Source organism: Emydura macquarii, unplaced genomic scaffold (genome assembly GCF_026122565.2).
Source record: "Emydura macquarii macquarii isolate MOO-44397 ecotype Brisbane River unplaced genomic scaffold, CSIRO-AGI_Emac_v2 contig_3122, whole genome shotgun sequence".
Taxonomy (NCBI): Eukaryota; Metazoa; Chordata; order Testudines; family Chelidae; genus Emydura; species Emydura macquarii.
The window spans coordinates 904,949-921,828 of record NW_027133259.1 but is presented as its reverse complement, the minus strand read 5'-3'; the positions used below and the strand labels follow the sequence as shown (position 1 = coordinate 921,828).

Here is a 16,880-nt window from a genome sequence, read left to right as displayed (position 1 = left end):
GTTGGAAGGTCTGAGGAAAGTTCTAAGAGCAACAAAGTAGAGAGAGTATATTTTTAGAGATAATATGTTTGTCCTTATTTCAATAAAGTGACTTGATTCAGTGTTAGAAGAAACTGACTGCATGCTACATTCTTCAATCCTACATCAAGGACGGAAAGAAAAAGTCCATTCCCATCCCTTCTTTATTTATCAATCACGAGTACACTGCCAAAGAAACAATAGAATGATAATTGGCCGAATGGGCCTATGGCCAAGAAAGAAAGCTAGAGCCAGATCAGTGGAACCAAGCCAGCTGCCTAGACAGCAGGCAGAAAAACAAGCTGGCCAATTTTTACCCGCTGCCTCCACCCTTTTGTAAAGTGAATGGGCAGACTGTAGCGAGGATGACATAATTTGTGATTGAAATTGGTTATTTAATTGTAATTTAAAAAGAGATGGATCTGAATCCCAATTCCACATTCAAATACCCTCCTACTTAGATGCCCAGATCAAGATCCAGCTTTCAAAACCCACAGAAACTGGCTCAAGCTTCCAGTTTCAATAGTCGTCCCAGTGATGTCCCGTCTCTACAGATTCCTCCACAAGCCCAAGGTAAAGAGCCCCTTGATGCCACTACCATTTCTCTCCATCCATGACAGGGTCTTTTTTGGATGTAAGCTGGCCACTCCTCCATGACTGGGGCCAAGGAAGGCCACCACCACATCTGGGATGCTCAGTGAGAGGGTCATTGCATATATAAAACTACATACATAGCCACACCAACGACCAGCATTACTGGCTTCCTGTACCACAAATCCCAGAATCCTTTGCAACTATGCAAAGGAACAATAAAATGAATTACTGCATTCATTGAGCAAGAAATGGCAGTAGAGACTGCAACCGGAAGAAAAATGAGAGCAAGTAGAAGTACAAGTGTCAATGAGGAACAAGTCTCACTAGATATCTGTCATTTAAGTTTAGCAGTTGTATGCAAATTTGGATCCAAACTTTTATAAAGGAATGAAAACTTGAATTCCCTAATGCTGCATTTGGTGATGTCCAAATCTGGAACCCATGTCAATTGCCACTTTTGACACCTCTATAGATTTATGATACAAATTTCTACAATTCACAATCATTAGTCTTTGATTATTTAGTGGGGTGTATGTGAAATGAGGGGAAAGGAGAAGAAGTGGGATATGGATACATATTGTAGTTAAAATGGGAAACTATTAGAACTGATCAAAAATGCAAAAGAAAAATCATGAAAATGTTGTTGAATTTGTGTGCGTTTCTTTGATAGGATTTACAATTTCAATGAAAATCTTCATTTTAAAAAAAATCAAATTTTGGAAAATTCTAACCAGTTCTATTATTTATACTCAGGCAAAATAAATTTAGGACCCAAGCCTGCAGGAACTCATGCATATGCTTTGATGAGACAGCTCACCATAACAGAGTTAAGCATATGCATAAGTGCCTGCAGCATTGAGGCCTCGGACAGTTATTTGGGAAAAAAAATGTTATCAAAATAAATATAAATTTGCCTGTAACATATCATGCTTAAATATTTATAATAGATAAGTAAAAATAAATAATACCTTCTTATATAGTTTCTTTACACATTTTATCAAATAACCAAAGAGGAGAATTGCTGATTACCTTTTTCCAGTATATTCAACTATGCTACCTTTTCTAGTAGACGTGATATAATCAATGGGACACTTTATCTAGTGACAATGCAACTTACAGTATGCAAGCTTTATACCATCACAGGCCTCTTCTATAGCTAAAAATTATTGTGAGATGAATATTGAAATACATTTTCAATGAGTAAATTTCAAAAGCATACTGAAGTCACATTTTTCTTTTATTTGTTTTCTGGAAATATTCTAGCTAGAGTTTACTAGCATCAATGTTCACCAAAACTGTAAGTTTTAAACACATATTGCAGAATGTTAATTGAAAACAAATTTTAAGTTCGTAACCACAAGTACTCACACTGGAAATTTGAGTCTACCAGTTCCGCTCATCTTATTGGAGAACAAAAGCATACTATCTGATTTGTGTGTCCAATTAAAAGAGTTTGAATTCCACAATTGAATACTCACAGCAAACAAGCAGCTGACTAAGAATTATTTGCAGAATGTTTTCAGTGAATATTTCTGAACAAATAAATATGAGAAAATTGCATTTGATTCAAAGATAATTTACAAACACAAAGGGTATGTCAATATGTTGAGCTGGGTATGTGATTCTCAACTCAAGGAGACATAATCATACTAGCTCTCATTAAGTTATCACATTTGAAAAATAGAATGTAGGCCCTGGCTACTTGCCTAGGGTTTCGGATGAGTATATACAGAAGGCATCTACCCTGTCCACTCACTCACGCTACTGCAGCTACATTCTATTTTTAACAGCCTAGTTTGATGACAGCTAGTGAAGGTATGTCTCCTTAAACTGGGAAATTGCATCCACAACTCCAAGTGTAGATACATACAAAGAGGTGAAATTTGTTAAATGAATTATTTGTTATGAAAAGATTCTAATAGACATACTACAAAGTAGAAAATACTACATAATAAACTGTGTTTTCTATTTGCAAAGTTACAATGAAAAAGATTATGAGAAAAATACCAAAAACTTCCATACTTTTAACACTGCTCAATAAGCTTTGTTCTGGCTATTTACAAGAATTATTTTGTAACATGATTTGGCATACTTTGCTTTAAATGAAAGGCATTATGACAAAAACATCAGTATTGACCATATTCTGAACCAGTAAACTAGGATTAAATTAAACCATAAACCACAATAGCATATGCATTAGTAGATTATTTGGATGAAATTTTCCCACAGTGTGGAGGGTAAATGCAAGGTCCTCTACATCACTGAATTTCAGCATACAGGGTGCATGGGGGTTTCACTGTTCTCTGCACTAGCACCACATAGGCAAGCATGGAAGGGCACAATATGGGTGAGTCAGAGCTGAACCCAAAATTATTCACATTTACACAGATCCAGTTTCCCAGAACCTTGCGCAAATGACATGTAAAAGCTGTAATCGCTATTCTATCTCATAAACTGGAGCAACAACTATAGGGAGCAGGAGGAGTTTGTAGCAGCCACACATGCAGGCCTTGAGGTGGGGAGTGGTGTATTTAATCTCAACAACTACTCTACGTTCAGGGAACAGAAAGCCCAGATAAATACCTGGCTTTATGTGAGTGGAGATTTCATCCTTTGTTCACCAACTCGGGTACCTTTCTGTGGAGCACAAGGCCAAAGAGTGTAAGTTATATATGGAGCATAAAATAAGGAAAGAAAGAAAAAACAGAAGACAAAGTCAAAAGCTTAAGCTCTATTTCACCATAGCTTTCTTCAAGTTCATCACAGAGAAATTGAAGTTAGTCTTTCAACATCCTAAGGCAGTTAATGATACCGAGTAGTCACAAATTCACTGCCAGTGAAACAGCTGGAAAAGAGGTGAGAGGAGAGGGAAAAAAAAGGAGAGAGAACAATAAAAAAAAATTAAGTTACCTAGCATAGGAAATTGATATGCACTGGGTTCAAGGAGCACAAGTTAAATGCACAGACACGTACTGGCAACAAGCCTGTTCCTAACAGAACACAACCCTCAAAAGACTTGAGTTCTGTTTCTAATTTTAAACCCATGAAGTTGAAGTGGTTTTGAAATTAGACAAAATGTGTTCACTCATTCCTGTATAGAATACCAGAGAGAGATAGGCAAGCTCCAGCCTGGGGTCAAGAGGGAAGGGTGGGTGTAACAAATCACCCCCGTTTCCCAATCTGAAGTGTGGTGAAGCAGTCTGCAACACCCTCCTACCAGGACAGCACAAAGGAGCAGCTCACACTTTGCATGTGCCTCCTGGAGAACTGTCAAACGTGAGGGTCTGCTGGCTGTCTCCAAGGCTCTCTTTTGTTAGGTTTTGTTTTTAAAGGTTGCCATTCAATGAGGGAAAGAAGCAGCCTGTGGGATGAGACATCTCCTTTTCTGAAAAACAAGGGTGTCAATTTTCAAACAATCAAGTCCAGCTGAACAGGCATACTATAGGCTCTTTACATTAGATCTTTTTTGTTCTGGGATTTTTGTCTTTTTTACTTACATAATTTGTGTATCTTGCACATCTTTCTATGAGCTGAGCAAAAAAGCACACGTTTGTTTGTGGTCTGATACCCATATTCTGCCTTCCCTCTGTGTTGGCTACCAGCGAGAGACACTGTCCTTTATCCAAGACAGTGGAACACATGGTCTTCTCAAAGAAGACTATTAATGCCACTCCATGGACTAAAAAAAACAGGTGCTAGAGAAAGGCATTGACAAGTCTTCCACTCCATGCCACCTCCCGCCACTAAATCACCTTCTGTGGACCACACTGGATCACCCCAGGCATGTGCAATAGTGCATATTATTTAATGTATTGAGCACAGAATGTCAGATTTGTTCATGACAAAGAAGAGCATGAAACTGTCATTTTTCTTCAGCTCTCTTTCCAATGAGTTCAGTCAAACCAAATTTTTTGGCAAGAAAATCACCAAAAAGATCCAGGAATTCAAACATAATCTAGAACCATGCAAACGTAAAAAAAAAAGTCTGAATTAGAGAGGCACAGTTCAGCAGTTTATATTAATTGTAAAATGTGCCAAATTTTGTGATCAACCCCTCCCCCCTCCCCCCCCAAATTTAGGTTTTGAGGAGGGAGTAGGAGGGCACATATAAGCAACTTCAAATGAGATTTTCTTCTTTCCTGCTCTAAACCACGGGCATACACTCTGCTTCCTCTTAGTTATATTTAGGAATTATTTTTAGCTGTTTCACTGCTTTACAGATTAGCCCTTTGTGGACCAAATGGTCCCCTAAAATGCCAACATGGTAGCAGAATTATTTTTAAAAACAAATATTTTGTACATCATCAGACAGGACCCTTCATCTTCTGTGACAAAGGCCTTGGAACAATCCGAAGGAAATGGTGACCCGAATAAAATGCTTGCTAATGCTTACAACACAAGATTAATAGATTCGTAGAGACTGGACACTATGGAGCAGTCTGGCAATAACTGAACAAAAAAACCTCAGTATTTAGAACAGAATTTAGTAATTAGTGACAGTACTTGGTTGGGATGTTAGTTCATTGCAATTTACAGCTGGTTTCCAGACTGGTTAAAAAGTTAAAAGGAATGGTACCCAGCAGTAGAATACCTGGGATTTTGCTGATAGGCCTCATGCTCATGGGCGAGGGGGAGATCTTGTGGCCTTCGTGGGCCGAGCCCCTTCCCCCACTCCTTTTAGTATCCATGATGAAGCAGCATGGCTAACAACGTGAGTACATACCTAGGATTCTAAGCAGTTCTGCACAGTCCATGCTGAATCCTCTACAGCCATGTCTTCACTGCTATTTTTAGCTAATGCAGGTCTGCCAATTCAAACTGCAATCATACCTCTGATTAGAGTCTCTGACCCAAAGAGTATACATTCTAAGCTCTTGATCCTGCAAACACTTGTGTGATTGAGTAAGTTTAGGTACATGAGTGTTTGCAGGATTTCAAAAAAGCAACAAGTGAGTAACAAATAATAGAAGGGAAAGGGAAGGGAAGACAAGGTTTACAGCAATAAAATCATGCAGTTAGCTAGCATCAGCTAGTGCAGAACTTGAAAATTTCAATTCATTTGAACTATTAACCAATATTCAGATCAATAAGTGTTTTAAATCCACCACTCTATTAGATAATTTTTTTTTTAATTATTCAGGGCCAGACTGTGAACCCCTTACTCCAATCAATCAGCAGTCACTTGCATGAATAATCCCTATGAAATAGTATTTGGGACGGTTTCTGAGAATACCTGCTCACCAGTGTGAACAAGGGGGTCATAATCTGGCCATCTGGGGTGAAATCTTCTCCCTGTTGAAGTCAACAGGAGTTTTCACATTGTCTTCAGTAGGGCTAGGATTTCACCCCTAGGTGCTTAGGATATGTGTATTAGCATCTAGTTACGGTTTAATGTCTTGACTGTTTAAAATAGCAAATAAACATTAATATTGATTAATCTGTCAAACTTTACATTTAAACACAAAGTAGTTGAATTAATATAAAGAAAGTCTTCTAATTTGCAAGAATTCTGCATATGTAAATTTTTTTTTTTTTTTTTTAAACCCCCAATATTAAAAAAGTTGTTCCTGGACAGAAACCACAAATATCAATCTGCAGCACAAAGTAAAATGTTTATGGAAGAGTTATAAACCCCTGAGAAGAGACAGCTGATAGTGGATATTGCTGTCAAAAACTTCACTGTAGCAAAAAGAGTAAAAAAATAGCTTAGCACAAAAAATAAACCCGAAAGATCTATACTTGGAAAAGGAAAACCAAAAGTGTCAATTCTTTTCAAATATTTACACAAAATAAATGCAGAAGATAATATAGTAAGATACTTATTAATCCTTCAACACAGCATGTTGCATTTAATATCTATTACTATTTTAATTTTTAAGTAATATTTTTATATTGTACTACAACTTCAAAAACAGAGAATCCTAAATCCTGTTGTATGCAATCTTGATACAATTAATTTCTGAAATATTTCAGATTAAATATTTTTTCCTGAAGAAAATGTCCTGGTTCAGTCTCAACAAATCAGACTAGTCCTAAAATTAAAGTAATAATAATGTTCTTCATAAGTACATAACAATTTAAATCAGTCATGGATAATTTACATTCCTTTGTTTTCTAACCATATATAAAACAGTCAGTGTGAATCTCTTTGTAATAGTAATGTATTTTGAATAACACATGAAATGATAAAACATTTCCAACTATGTAACCAAGAAATATTCTGAGATTAGCACCTTCATTATTTTGCTATTTTCTACAAGAATTAACAGTATGATTTGGAACAAAGTTTGTAACTGTCCAAAACTAACAAGTGACTCATCTTGGTCATAACATTAGTTACAGAACAAAGTACACTGTTGATCTGTGTTCACAAGTCCCTGATCCTTCAATCAGATCTGTACAGTGTCAGAATTCTATGCCCATGCAGACTGCCACTGATTTTAAAAATACTCCATGTGGATGCAGGAGTCACATATACAGATCTGATCGCAGAATCAGCACCTACATTTCTAAAAATGTAACAATTACTCAATTTATTATATGTAATTCAAAATGGACCTATTTAAAACTACAGGCCATATAACCAAGACACTTTTATAACTGCTTTCCATGTACTGCAAATCTAATCCATAGGTTCTCCCCTAAGGGGGAGTCACAAACAGGTTTCAGGTTGTGACTATCCTTCCTTTCTTTATAGTAAGAAGGATGAAGGGGTCCCAAAATATTGTAACACAGGGTCACAGTCTAGAAAACGTTTAGAACCACTAGTCTCATCTAATCAAATACCCTATTTTTAAGTGATTGATATTCTGAAATATCTCTCCCCCCCCTCCCCCCTCAAATAAACAAAACCAAAAAGCTGCCTTCTGGAATTCCATGTACCTGCCTCCCACCAATTTAGTGCTTCTATTTATCCTCTGTAATCATCTCCTTTCCTTCTAGAAGCCTGCATCCACCCGCCACATCCATCCCCTCCTCTTATAACCCCTTCTGACTTTATGTTCCATGAGCTATCTATCCTTCAATATTGGGGTCTTAACAAACCCTCTACATTCCCACTCCTCTTCCATGCCCCCTTTCAATGTTTCCATTTTTTTGCTATCCCCATCGACATTTACAAGTTGATTGAGGCATGGAATTACAAGGGGATAGGAAAATAATTGACTTATTTATATATAAATTAGCACACACAGGACAAACAGAGAGAGAAAGAGAGCCTCAGGCAACTTAATCAAAATAGACAAGAGAAAGCATGGAAAGGAAACAGAGGCAGAGAGGTGAAATTATTCGCCCAAATCAGTGGCTGAACTGGGACTAGAAACCAGGTCTCTTGAGCCTCAGGCCAGGGTTCTATCCACTAGACTACAATGTCTTACTGACTAAGAGGGTATTGTGGGCAGTGGGTTTGGAGAGGCAGAGGGGCTTTTCAGCCCTCTCTCTAGCCCTATCATCAAGACCAGTTCTCTAGTCTTAATGCCCAGTCTGATTCCCTAGTTCTATAGTCCCCTGCAGCTCCCCCCTCCCACACACAATTCCCTTTACTCATTCCATAGTGAAACAGTTCTGATATTTACTTAAAAAAAGATTTTTTTTTATTTTGAATTTTCTTAATTAAGGAATTTACACTCTTTTGTTAGTAGAAAAAATTATATGTAATCTTAATTATGAAGCTACTAATGAATTAGACTGCCAGCTTCAAATAGAATAAATCATTTCTCTCTGGCTACAGTGCAACATGAGATATTTGCTACTAAAATCATGCAGGAATTAGAGTGGGAGAAGACAGACAAGATGGTAATCATAATTAAGTGATTTAATTTCAGAAATATCATGAATCCCCAAAGATACAGAAGTGCTTTGGCAAAACATGTAACCTCAAGTATAGGTTCACACAGGTGTAAAAATGCAATCCCCTCACCTATTGTTGCACCTATGAAGAAATCTCTGATATTAGGCCAATGACAACAGGGGGGAAAAGTGTTGAGACTTGCATCAAAATATATTATTTAATCAGAAAGTTTATTTCCCTTATTGCTCCAAAACCTACTCCAAATTTAAATTTAGGTTGGAACACTAGCCATTTTATTGTTGTCCTTATTATTAAAAAAAAAGCTACAGTACTTGGTCTGGTTATCAGAATATTAAATTCCAAATGCTATGGGGAGTCCTGCAGAATACAAAGTTAAGGACTAGATATCTTAGAATCTTCTTGGGTATTCAACCTAAAACTATATAGAGATCTCCTGGTGCCCCCCGAGTAAGAAAAATTCAATACACATTGCTCCAAAGGCAAAGATATTCAACTCAATTCACAAAAGTCAGGTGGCAGGAAATAGTGAGAAAGTGTTTATGCAAAGAGCAAACTGCCTCTCAAATGCCCAAATAATGAAAATTATACTGTAGAATGTACCTGCAAAAATGTATAGCATATGGGTTAGAAATTCACAATGTTTTAAAAATACATAGCAACTTTGTTCATTCATAACCCATATTGAAAAATGTGTTTCATATTTATTGGGCGCCATCCAAAGGCTTTTGGCATTTTATTGCTATTGCACTTCAAACTCCATTATCCTATAGAGGTGTGCAAGCAAGTTCATGCATGGGTACTATATTGTAGCTACAGCAACATGATGAAGTTTGATGCATCACACTACACATTTGCTGAGGTGCCTAAGACATGCTATTGAAACACAGGCATGTTCTGTCACCTCTCAGGAATTCATACATAGAGATCTGTTTTGTTAATTATTCTAAAACTACTTAGGGTTACAGATTGTTCGTTGAAGTTACTTGTTTTGTTGGCTTACACAATAAATTATGAAACAACTGCATTTCTCATATTTTCACTATTGAATAGCTCAATTATTGAAAAAATATCTTTTGTAAGTGAAATTCTTTAGTCAGAACACATTCAGAAAGGCAATGGCAACATAAGCTTCCCTGGCCAGTTTCTTTCAACATCTTAGTGACCCTAAGAGTAGAAAAAGAAGCCTTTGAAATGGAGGGTATATACCTACTTTACCCCTCTTTTTGTATTCCTCTCCAATCTCATTTGTAGGATTTGGACATTCAGATTCTTCTTAATTTACATAAGGAGAGGGCAGCACTGACCCTTGATACGTATCACAAAGCCAACACTTTCACAGGTGATGCTGACTGGCATTCTGAGTAGTAGACAAGAACTGAATGGATAAGTAGAACTCCAAGCTTCTGTCCAATTTTGACACTATATTCTGTAACCAATTCAATAACAACCCCTCATTAGATGTGCTCCTTAGAGGGCTTCATTCTCCAGGCTGACAATCTTTCACTTCATTAAACAGCATTATATTTAAAGGCTTTTGTTTGTTTTTAAAGGTATGTGTCTAAGGTTGAAGGAATCAGAATATACAATGCATCTTCAATATTGATCTTTACTGATGATCATGGTGCCATTCTATATAGAAGATACTTAAAGGACTTCAGAATTTTATGAGCTCTTACATGGATGACTCAACACATAAGCTTAATTTAGGAAACTATTAAGGTCCTCAAGGCGAGATTTCAGAAAAGTTTAAATATTATTTTCCCATATCTGATTACAAGAGTACACAACAAATCATTTTGATTTTCTTCTATATTGTGTTAGACCAGGAAATGATTTTTGTTTCTACGTTGAGTGTGACTTTACCTGTAATAGAGCACTTGCATTCCTAATTTGATTTTAAATGACCAACAAATGCAGTTACACTGTTTCTTAAATTATTTTGTGAAAAATGTTAATACCTTCCCAGCTATGTTTAAAAAAAGAACTCAGGGGTATCCCTACAGTCCTCCCACAAGCAAACTCCCAGTGAAGTCAATGTAAGTTTTGTCCACGCAAGGACTGCAGGATCCAGATGTATAAAGTTATCATAGAACGTACCACTCACTGTTATCCTATTAGATACAAAGAGACATTTTAAAAATGCTGACTTGGTTTGTCTGGTGTCAGAATTCAGTTCAACAAACCTGGCCAGGCAATAGCACCTGATTATTTTCCTCATTGTAAATGCATCTTTAATAAAAGGGTGTGTTTTTCTTTAATTGAATAAAATTACTTCTGAATATGTTAAATAGCATCTATTTAGAGATTAGCAGAAATTTGGTGAATGAAGCTTCTCCTTTTTATGGACACCACAAAACATTCTCTCTACTGTAGCAGAGAGAGGGCTACTGCTTGTATAACCTGCACAAAGGAGATTGTATTTTTAAATGTTCCACTAAAAAGACAGAAATAATGCTCAGAAAAACCTTTCCAATCTGAATTAATAAAATCACAAGTGAATCCACACATCACTGCACAGACACTATTGGCACAAGTAGTATGAAATGTGAAGCAACACAGTGGTATTTATTTTAGAACTAAATTGTCTCAGTTATTAGAATAATATTTTGCTTCATTCACAGTAACTTGTCACTTTTTATACAGCAGTTGACAATTTCTTTGAGGAACTAAACAAGATGTATGTCTAACAAACAGATTAACATACATCAGCAGTTGGCTCTTTAGTGCATGTTCCATTATGTTACTATGTTCAGGGCCTACATTACTATTTACATAATACACAGAAGGATGGAGAGCTTCCAGCAGCTACTCGCTGGTGGCAGTAGTAGCAGTTAAAGCAGCTCCTTTGTTGTAGTGGCAGTGGATACTCAATGGCAAGTTGAAGGCCTTTAATTTGCAAGCTGGACAATATCCAGTACTGAAAATTTGAGCCTCTTACTTTCTGACTGGTGAACAGATCAAGTACATCAGTAAATAACAGATAAAACAACAGTCAACTACAAGAGGAATTTATTTTTAATTTTTTTAGTTTTCAAAAATTAACTAATTTTGAATTTGAGTTTGAGGAGGACTTTGTTGTAGTTTTCTTGTTGTTTTCAAACAAGATACTCTAAATGCAGAGCACTTGCTGAAAATAACCATGGAGAAAAGCTGTGTGTTTATTTTGTTGACACTACCAAGAACAGAACTTTCAGAATTAATTACTGTCAGTATCACTGTCTGATTCCATATTTCCTCCACTCATCCATAGACTCAGAGACTTTACCACCAGTAACATAAAGCATTTACTGATGCAGGCAATAGCAGCACAATGATTGATATTCACAGTCTCCTATTGCTGGGCCAAAGTTTTTGAAAAACCAATTGCATTACAAAAGGCAAACAAACCAACACTATTCACTAAACTGCTTTTTAAAAGTGACAGTGGAGTCTAATAGTGATGCTAACACTTGTTTGCATCAGAAGCTATGATCTAACCTATTTATGTTTTTGTGCAGGTTGTATTACTAAGTCAACTAACTCAGACTCATTCCACATGGTTCTAGTGCAACTTACTGTCAAGTATGATGAAACAAGAGTCTGAAGGACTGAATTATTTCAGACCATAGTACTCTTCAAGGTTTCAAAATACTTTTCTATCTGGATATAACAATACTGCCATATATTATTTCAGTGTGAGAAGACATATGGCTATTTAAGCAAGAATTATGATGATGGACCTTGATTTTGCACAGCTTTATGCTCTTAAACCTGAATGTATGATTTAGTGAAAACACATGTATTTCTCTTTCATGGAGTCTTCATTGTTTCCAAACAAGGAACAGGCTAACACTATCCAAATGATGAAGGTTAGCAGGAAATAGGTAATTTAGGGAGCATTCCTGGAAGAATTCCACATACACAGATATTCCGAACCTAAAATAATTTGTATTTTTAAAATGTAGTCTCCTCTCTCACAGAATCTGTTTTAGTTTATAAACAGGACAGAGACTGTATGATGGCTTATACATGCTATTATTATACAGAATTACTTGTTTTCTCCTGTTTCTGCCATGTAAAGCTGTACATTTTAAAGATCAATGCAGTTCTGTAAAAGTTAGTTATTCATGTTTACTATCTTGTAAGAGGAGCTGTAACACAGATGAATGGTATACAGCAACATTTAAGGTTCACTCCACTGTAGCCAGAAAAGTTATTTGTAGACATTTTGCTTTTTTGGTTAGCCTAGCAATTTAATATCTGCTATATTTTTACTTTTAGAATTTACAGACACACCACTGAAAATTATAAACATGATTCTTGCAATTTTTTTGCAGAAATTTTCACCATGAAGACATCAACAGGACATGTAACTAGCTTACGAAATACCTTTGTTTTATAAAAAGTAGGTGACTTTCATTTAGAAAATTCACTTCTGAAGCAAAGTAGAATATTTCTATGCTGAACACCAAAATAAATAAATCAGATGTGTACAGTACTAGGAAATACTGCATTTGATATACACTCAGCATAACTGGCTTTAAATATACTATGTAAGATTTATTTTTGTTTTAACTATTTTACAAATGAGTTTTTCTAATTTTAGCATAACTCCATCCTATTAATGAACTTAATTGAAACATAAGAGATTCTTCATTCTTTAATCTTTTACCTATACCACATGCAAAGGCATTCATAACATTAACCCCACATTTCCAAACTACTAGATTTTCCATTTTATGTCATACTGTAAAAACGATTGTTTAATATGATCAGTAATTTCAGATTTCTTTTTTTAATTCTGACCATCTGTTCGAAAGGATAAAGGCAAAAAGGGCTTATTATAAAATCACTCAGTTACTTTCAAATGCACTAAACCTTATTATTTGTATAGTTAGATGGGTGAACAATCTAGATATCGACTTGTGATGCACACAAAAGAATGCTCATACCATCGTAGTGACAAAGATCCCAGTGATGGACCAGGACCCCAGTGTGCTAGGCACTGTACAAACACAGAACAAAAACACAGTCCCTACCCCAAAGATCCTACAATCTAAACATAATACAAGAGACAACAGATAAATACAGACAGATGGGGAAGTATAAGGAAACAATGAGACTGTATTGGTCAGAACTTATATAGGGCTTTTCATCTGAAGATCATGTCAATGAAACTATTTCAGAGTAAGACTGTCTTCACAGACACAAAAGTATGGGGGGTTGGGTTTTGTTTGTTTGTTTTAAACAGTGAGATAACTAATACAGGGATCGTTATTTCATGGTAAAACCCTAAGTGGAGATAAGGCACTTATAGTGTTTACTTCAAAGTAGCTAGGTGAAGTCCGCACTATACCCTGCCGCCCATAGTTGACCTCCCCCTCATGGTAAACACTAAAAGTGCCTTGTCTGCACTGTGTTTTACAGCAGGATAGCTAATGTGCCCTGAGCTGAGCTAACATTTATAATCCCTGACAGGACACCCAGCTCAAGTTAAAAGCACCACCACATTTGAGTTAATGGATGTTAATGTGTGTTGGTAGAGTTAGGGGCAACATTTTAGTTATAATTCAAGTTAACTCTACAATGAGGACAACCCCTAACTGTATGATACAATAACAAATTTTATCAAGAGAATTCGAAAAAACATCTGCACAGTAACTACAGGGTTTTTTGTTTTGTTTTTTAAAAAGTCACTAAAACATTTCTCAAACTAAAGTGATGGTGTTTATTGGATACATCCACAATATATTGTTTACCTTATTCTTATTCTAGGGCTGGTCAAAAATATAATTGCACAAACATGTTGCACCCTCTGAGTGGATACTCAAATAAATAGTGAGACACTTGGCAAGTTTTAGAGAGAGGATAAAGTCAGGACACCTACAAGGCAGAGAACAGAAAACAGAGATGAAGCAAGTCAAGGTAGAGATAGATATACTATACCATCCACACATGGGCTGTTCTTGCAGCAGCTGTCCTCTCTATGCCTCTTCACTCCACCACCATGCCACACACACTTAACTGTTGAACCTCTTCCACAGGAAGGGGAAAAAATAACTGAAAACTAGTCTTTAGAGAGCAGAGTGAAGTCCCATTAAAAAGCAGCAGAGACTGAAGGAGCCAAGGAGGAATTGTTCCCAGGCTGCTGGCAACAATTAGGAGTTACAAACCAGCCCAGATGTATTAACCCAAAACGCTGCCTAAAGAAATGGGGGTTAGAGGTCTGGAAACACAGCAAGGGAAGAGGCATCATTTAAAATATGCCCTGCTCCTCTTTCTGTCTTTCTTTCTTTTCGTCTACTGGACCAAACTTAGGTTGCAGATGATGGGAGAAATACCTCACCCTCCATCAATCACTGCAGGTCACTCTCCAGCCAGCACCCAGAGCAGACAACAGGAAGAGGAAAGTGCAGTCTCCAGTCTCTCTCATCCCCTATCTTCCAGTTAAATCCTTCCCCCCACATCTTCTCTGCTAGATACCTCTCTGCTGTCACCTTCCTCCTCACTCCTCTGCCAGCCCCTTCCATGCCCCTCTGCTGTCACCTTCCTCCGCTCACTCCTCTCCACCCACACCGCAGCCTCCCCCACCACCTTCCTCTGCCAGTCAGACAGACAGACAGACAGACCATGTCAGTCCACCCCGGCCTCTACTTCCCAAGACAGCCACCATTTCCCTCTCCGCCTCAGCCTCCCCCTCCTCGCTCACACCCCCCATGCCCCACCGCCAGTCCCCAGCGCCCTTCTCCCCCTGACAGACAGGCCCTGGCGCGGCCGGGCACGGCCGGAGGGCTGAGGGGCAGGGCTCGGGGCTACTCCACAGCGGGAACGAGGCTGCGCGGCGTTTGCTGAGGGGACTGCAGCCTTCCAACGGTCGCTGTGACCCTCCGCGGCGCGCGGCGCGCAACGGCTGGGGGGGAGGGGCCTTCCCCCAGGTGCATCAACCAGCGACAACTTCCCGCGCACACACCGCGCAAACCCCAGCGCCCGCACCGCGCCCCGCCCCGCCCCGCCCGAACCCCGCAGCAAAGCTCCCAGCTTCTCCCGCTGGCTGCGCCCCGAGGAGGGTCCGTCCCCCCCATTCCGCCCCCCCCCCGTGGTGCGCCGCGCCGGGCTAGCGGGGCTGGCCGCGCCCGAGCCCTTGCCCGTGCCCTGCTGGCGTCCCCCGGCCTCCAGCCACTCGCACCCCGCGAAGGGGCGGGCTCCTCCGAGCCGCGCAGCCCTGGTCCGGCGGGGGCTAGCCCGGACAGCGCCTCGCCTCACCTCGCTCCGCAGACGCTGAGGGAAGGGGCAGGGCCGCCGCTCCGCGCGCTCCCACCTGCGCCCGGCACCTGCACCTGCTGCCGCGCGGGGAGAGCCGGGTCCGCGTGCGCTGTGCCACGGCGGGCTCCCGCCTGGCGACCTGCTCCCACCTGCGCGCAGGAGCCCGGCGCCTGCCCTGCACCTGCCCTGCCCGCCGCCTCTGCCCGCTCCTTCGCAGCAAAGCCCCGGCCCCGGCTGGCAGTGGGGCTGCCGGACACCCTGTAACGGGACCCGACCGCCCCCTCGACTCGCAGCACGTTTAGATTATTGAGGCGAATGCAAAACGGCGTGAGGAGCTGGAAAGGGGGGGACACTCCTCCGCGTGAAAGGGGGTGCGGGCTGCCTGGGGAGGCCGGTGCCAGCCAGCACGTCTGCTGTGAGCGGCGTTCACGGGGGAAGGGAGGCTTCTCCGAGGCTGTGTGAACTGAACGTCTAACGATGAAGGGCTGGTGAGAGGGAGAGGCGCAACTCTCACTTAGAGTATTAGTCACGCCAGGTAGCTGGAGGAAATGGGACAGGATTGACATCGCTCACTCTCTGCCTGTTTGGCTTTGGCTTTGGCTTTGGCTTTCTGTTTGTGGGGTTATGAGGCTGGGGTAGGTAGGGCTCTGAATTTGTCTTTGCTGTGTGCTTTGTTTTTGTAAACAAGTTTTGAAACCACCTAGAGGCCAAAGAAGGCTCTCTGTCATATTTGGTGTGTTTTGAAATAAATCTACCTGAAAAATAATAATTACACTTATACAGTACCTTTAATCCTAAATCGATTCGCAGGATCTGGGTCTATTTATATGTATGTCATCAATAAAATGCAGAATTCTCTGTAATAAAGCACAGTAACTAATGTGGGCAAAGCACATTGCACTATAGTAGCGTAGGAGATGTGGGGTAAAATGCCAAAACCAACCTTTATTCTTACAAAAACTTCCATGGAACCTTTGAATTGGCTTTTGAGGGGAATCTGATTTGGGGAGAGAAGGGAAGTTTTGGGTTCTCCTTGCTGTTTAATTTTTGTAATATATTTCAGGATATCTAGAGGCTTAGATGGGGGCCCCATTTATTTTTTTTGTACAAAGAGAAAATAAAATAAACAAGAAATAAACACTGATGCAGAATATTCAGCACTTCAATTGTGAATGCATCATCCTAAAGATTTTATCCAATTATTTTATAAAAACTC

At 39.3% G+C, this 16,880-nt stretch overlaps 1 long non-coding RNA gene across 4 annotated transcripts in view; it reads right to left on the bottom strand.

Annotated features, from left to right (window-relative positions):
- The window catches only part of LOC137141903 (uncharacterized), an 83,299-nt gene extending 67,300 nt beyond the window's left edge, over positions 1-15,999 (bottom strand). For 2 of the 4 annotated variants that reach the window (XR_010916773.1, XR_010916777.1), the window contains exon 1: positions 15,665-15,999. This is a non-coding gene — a long non-coding RNA (uncharacterized lncRNA). Of the gene's footprint in view, positions 1-3,195; positions 3,250-14,347; positions 15,043-15,664 lie in introns of those variants that run through there. The other 2 variants (XR_010916774.1, XR_010916775.1) reach the window with 2 other exon arrangements.
- Between the last annotated feature and the right edge of the window lie 881 nt (positions 16,000-16,880).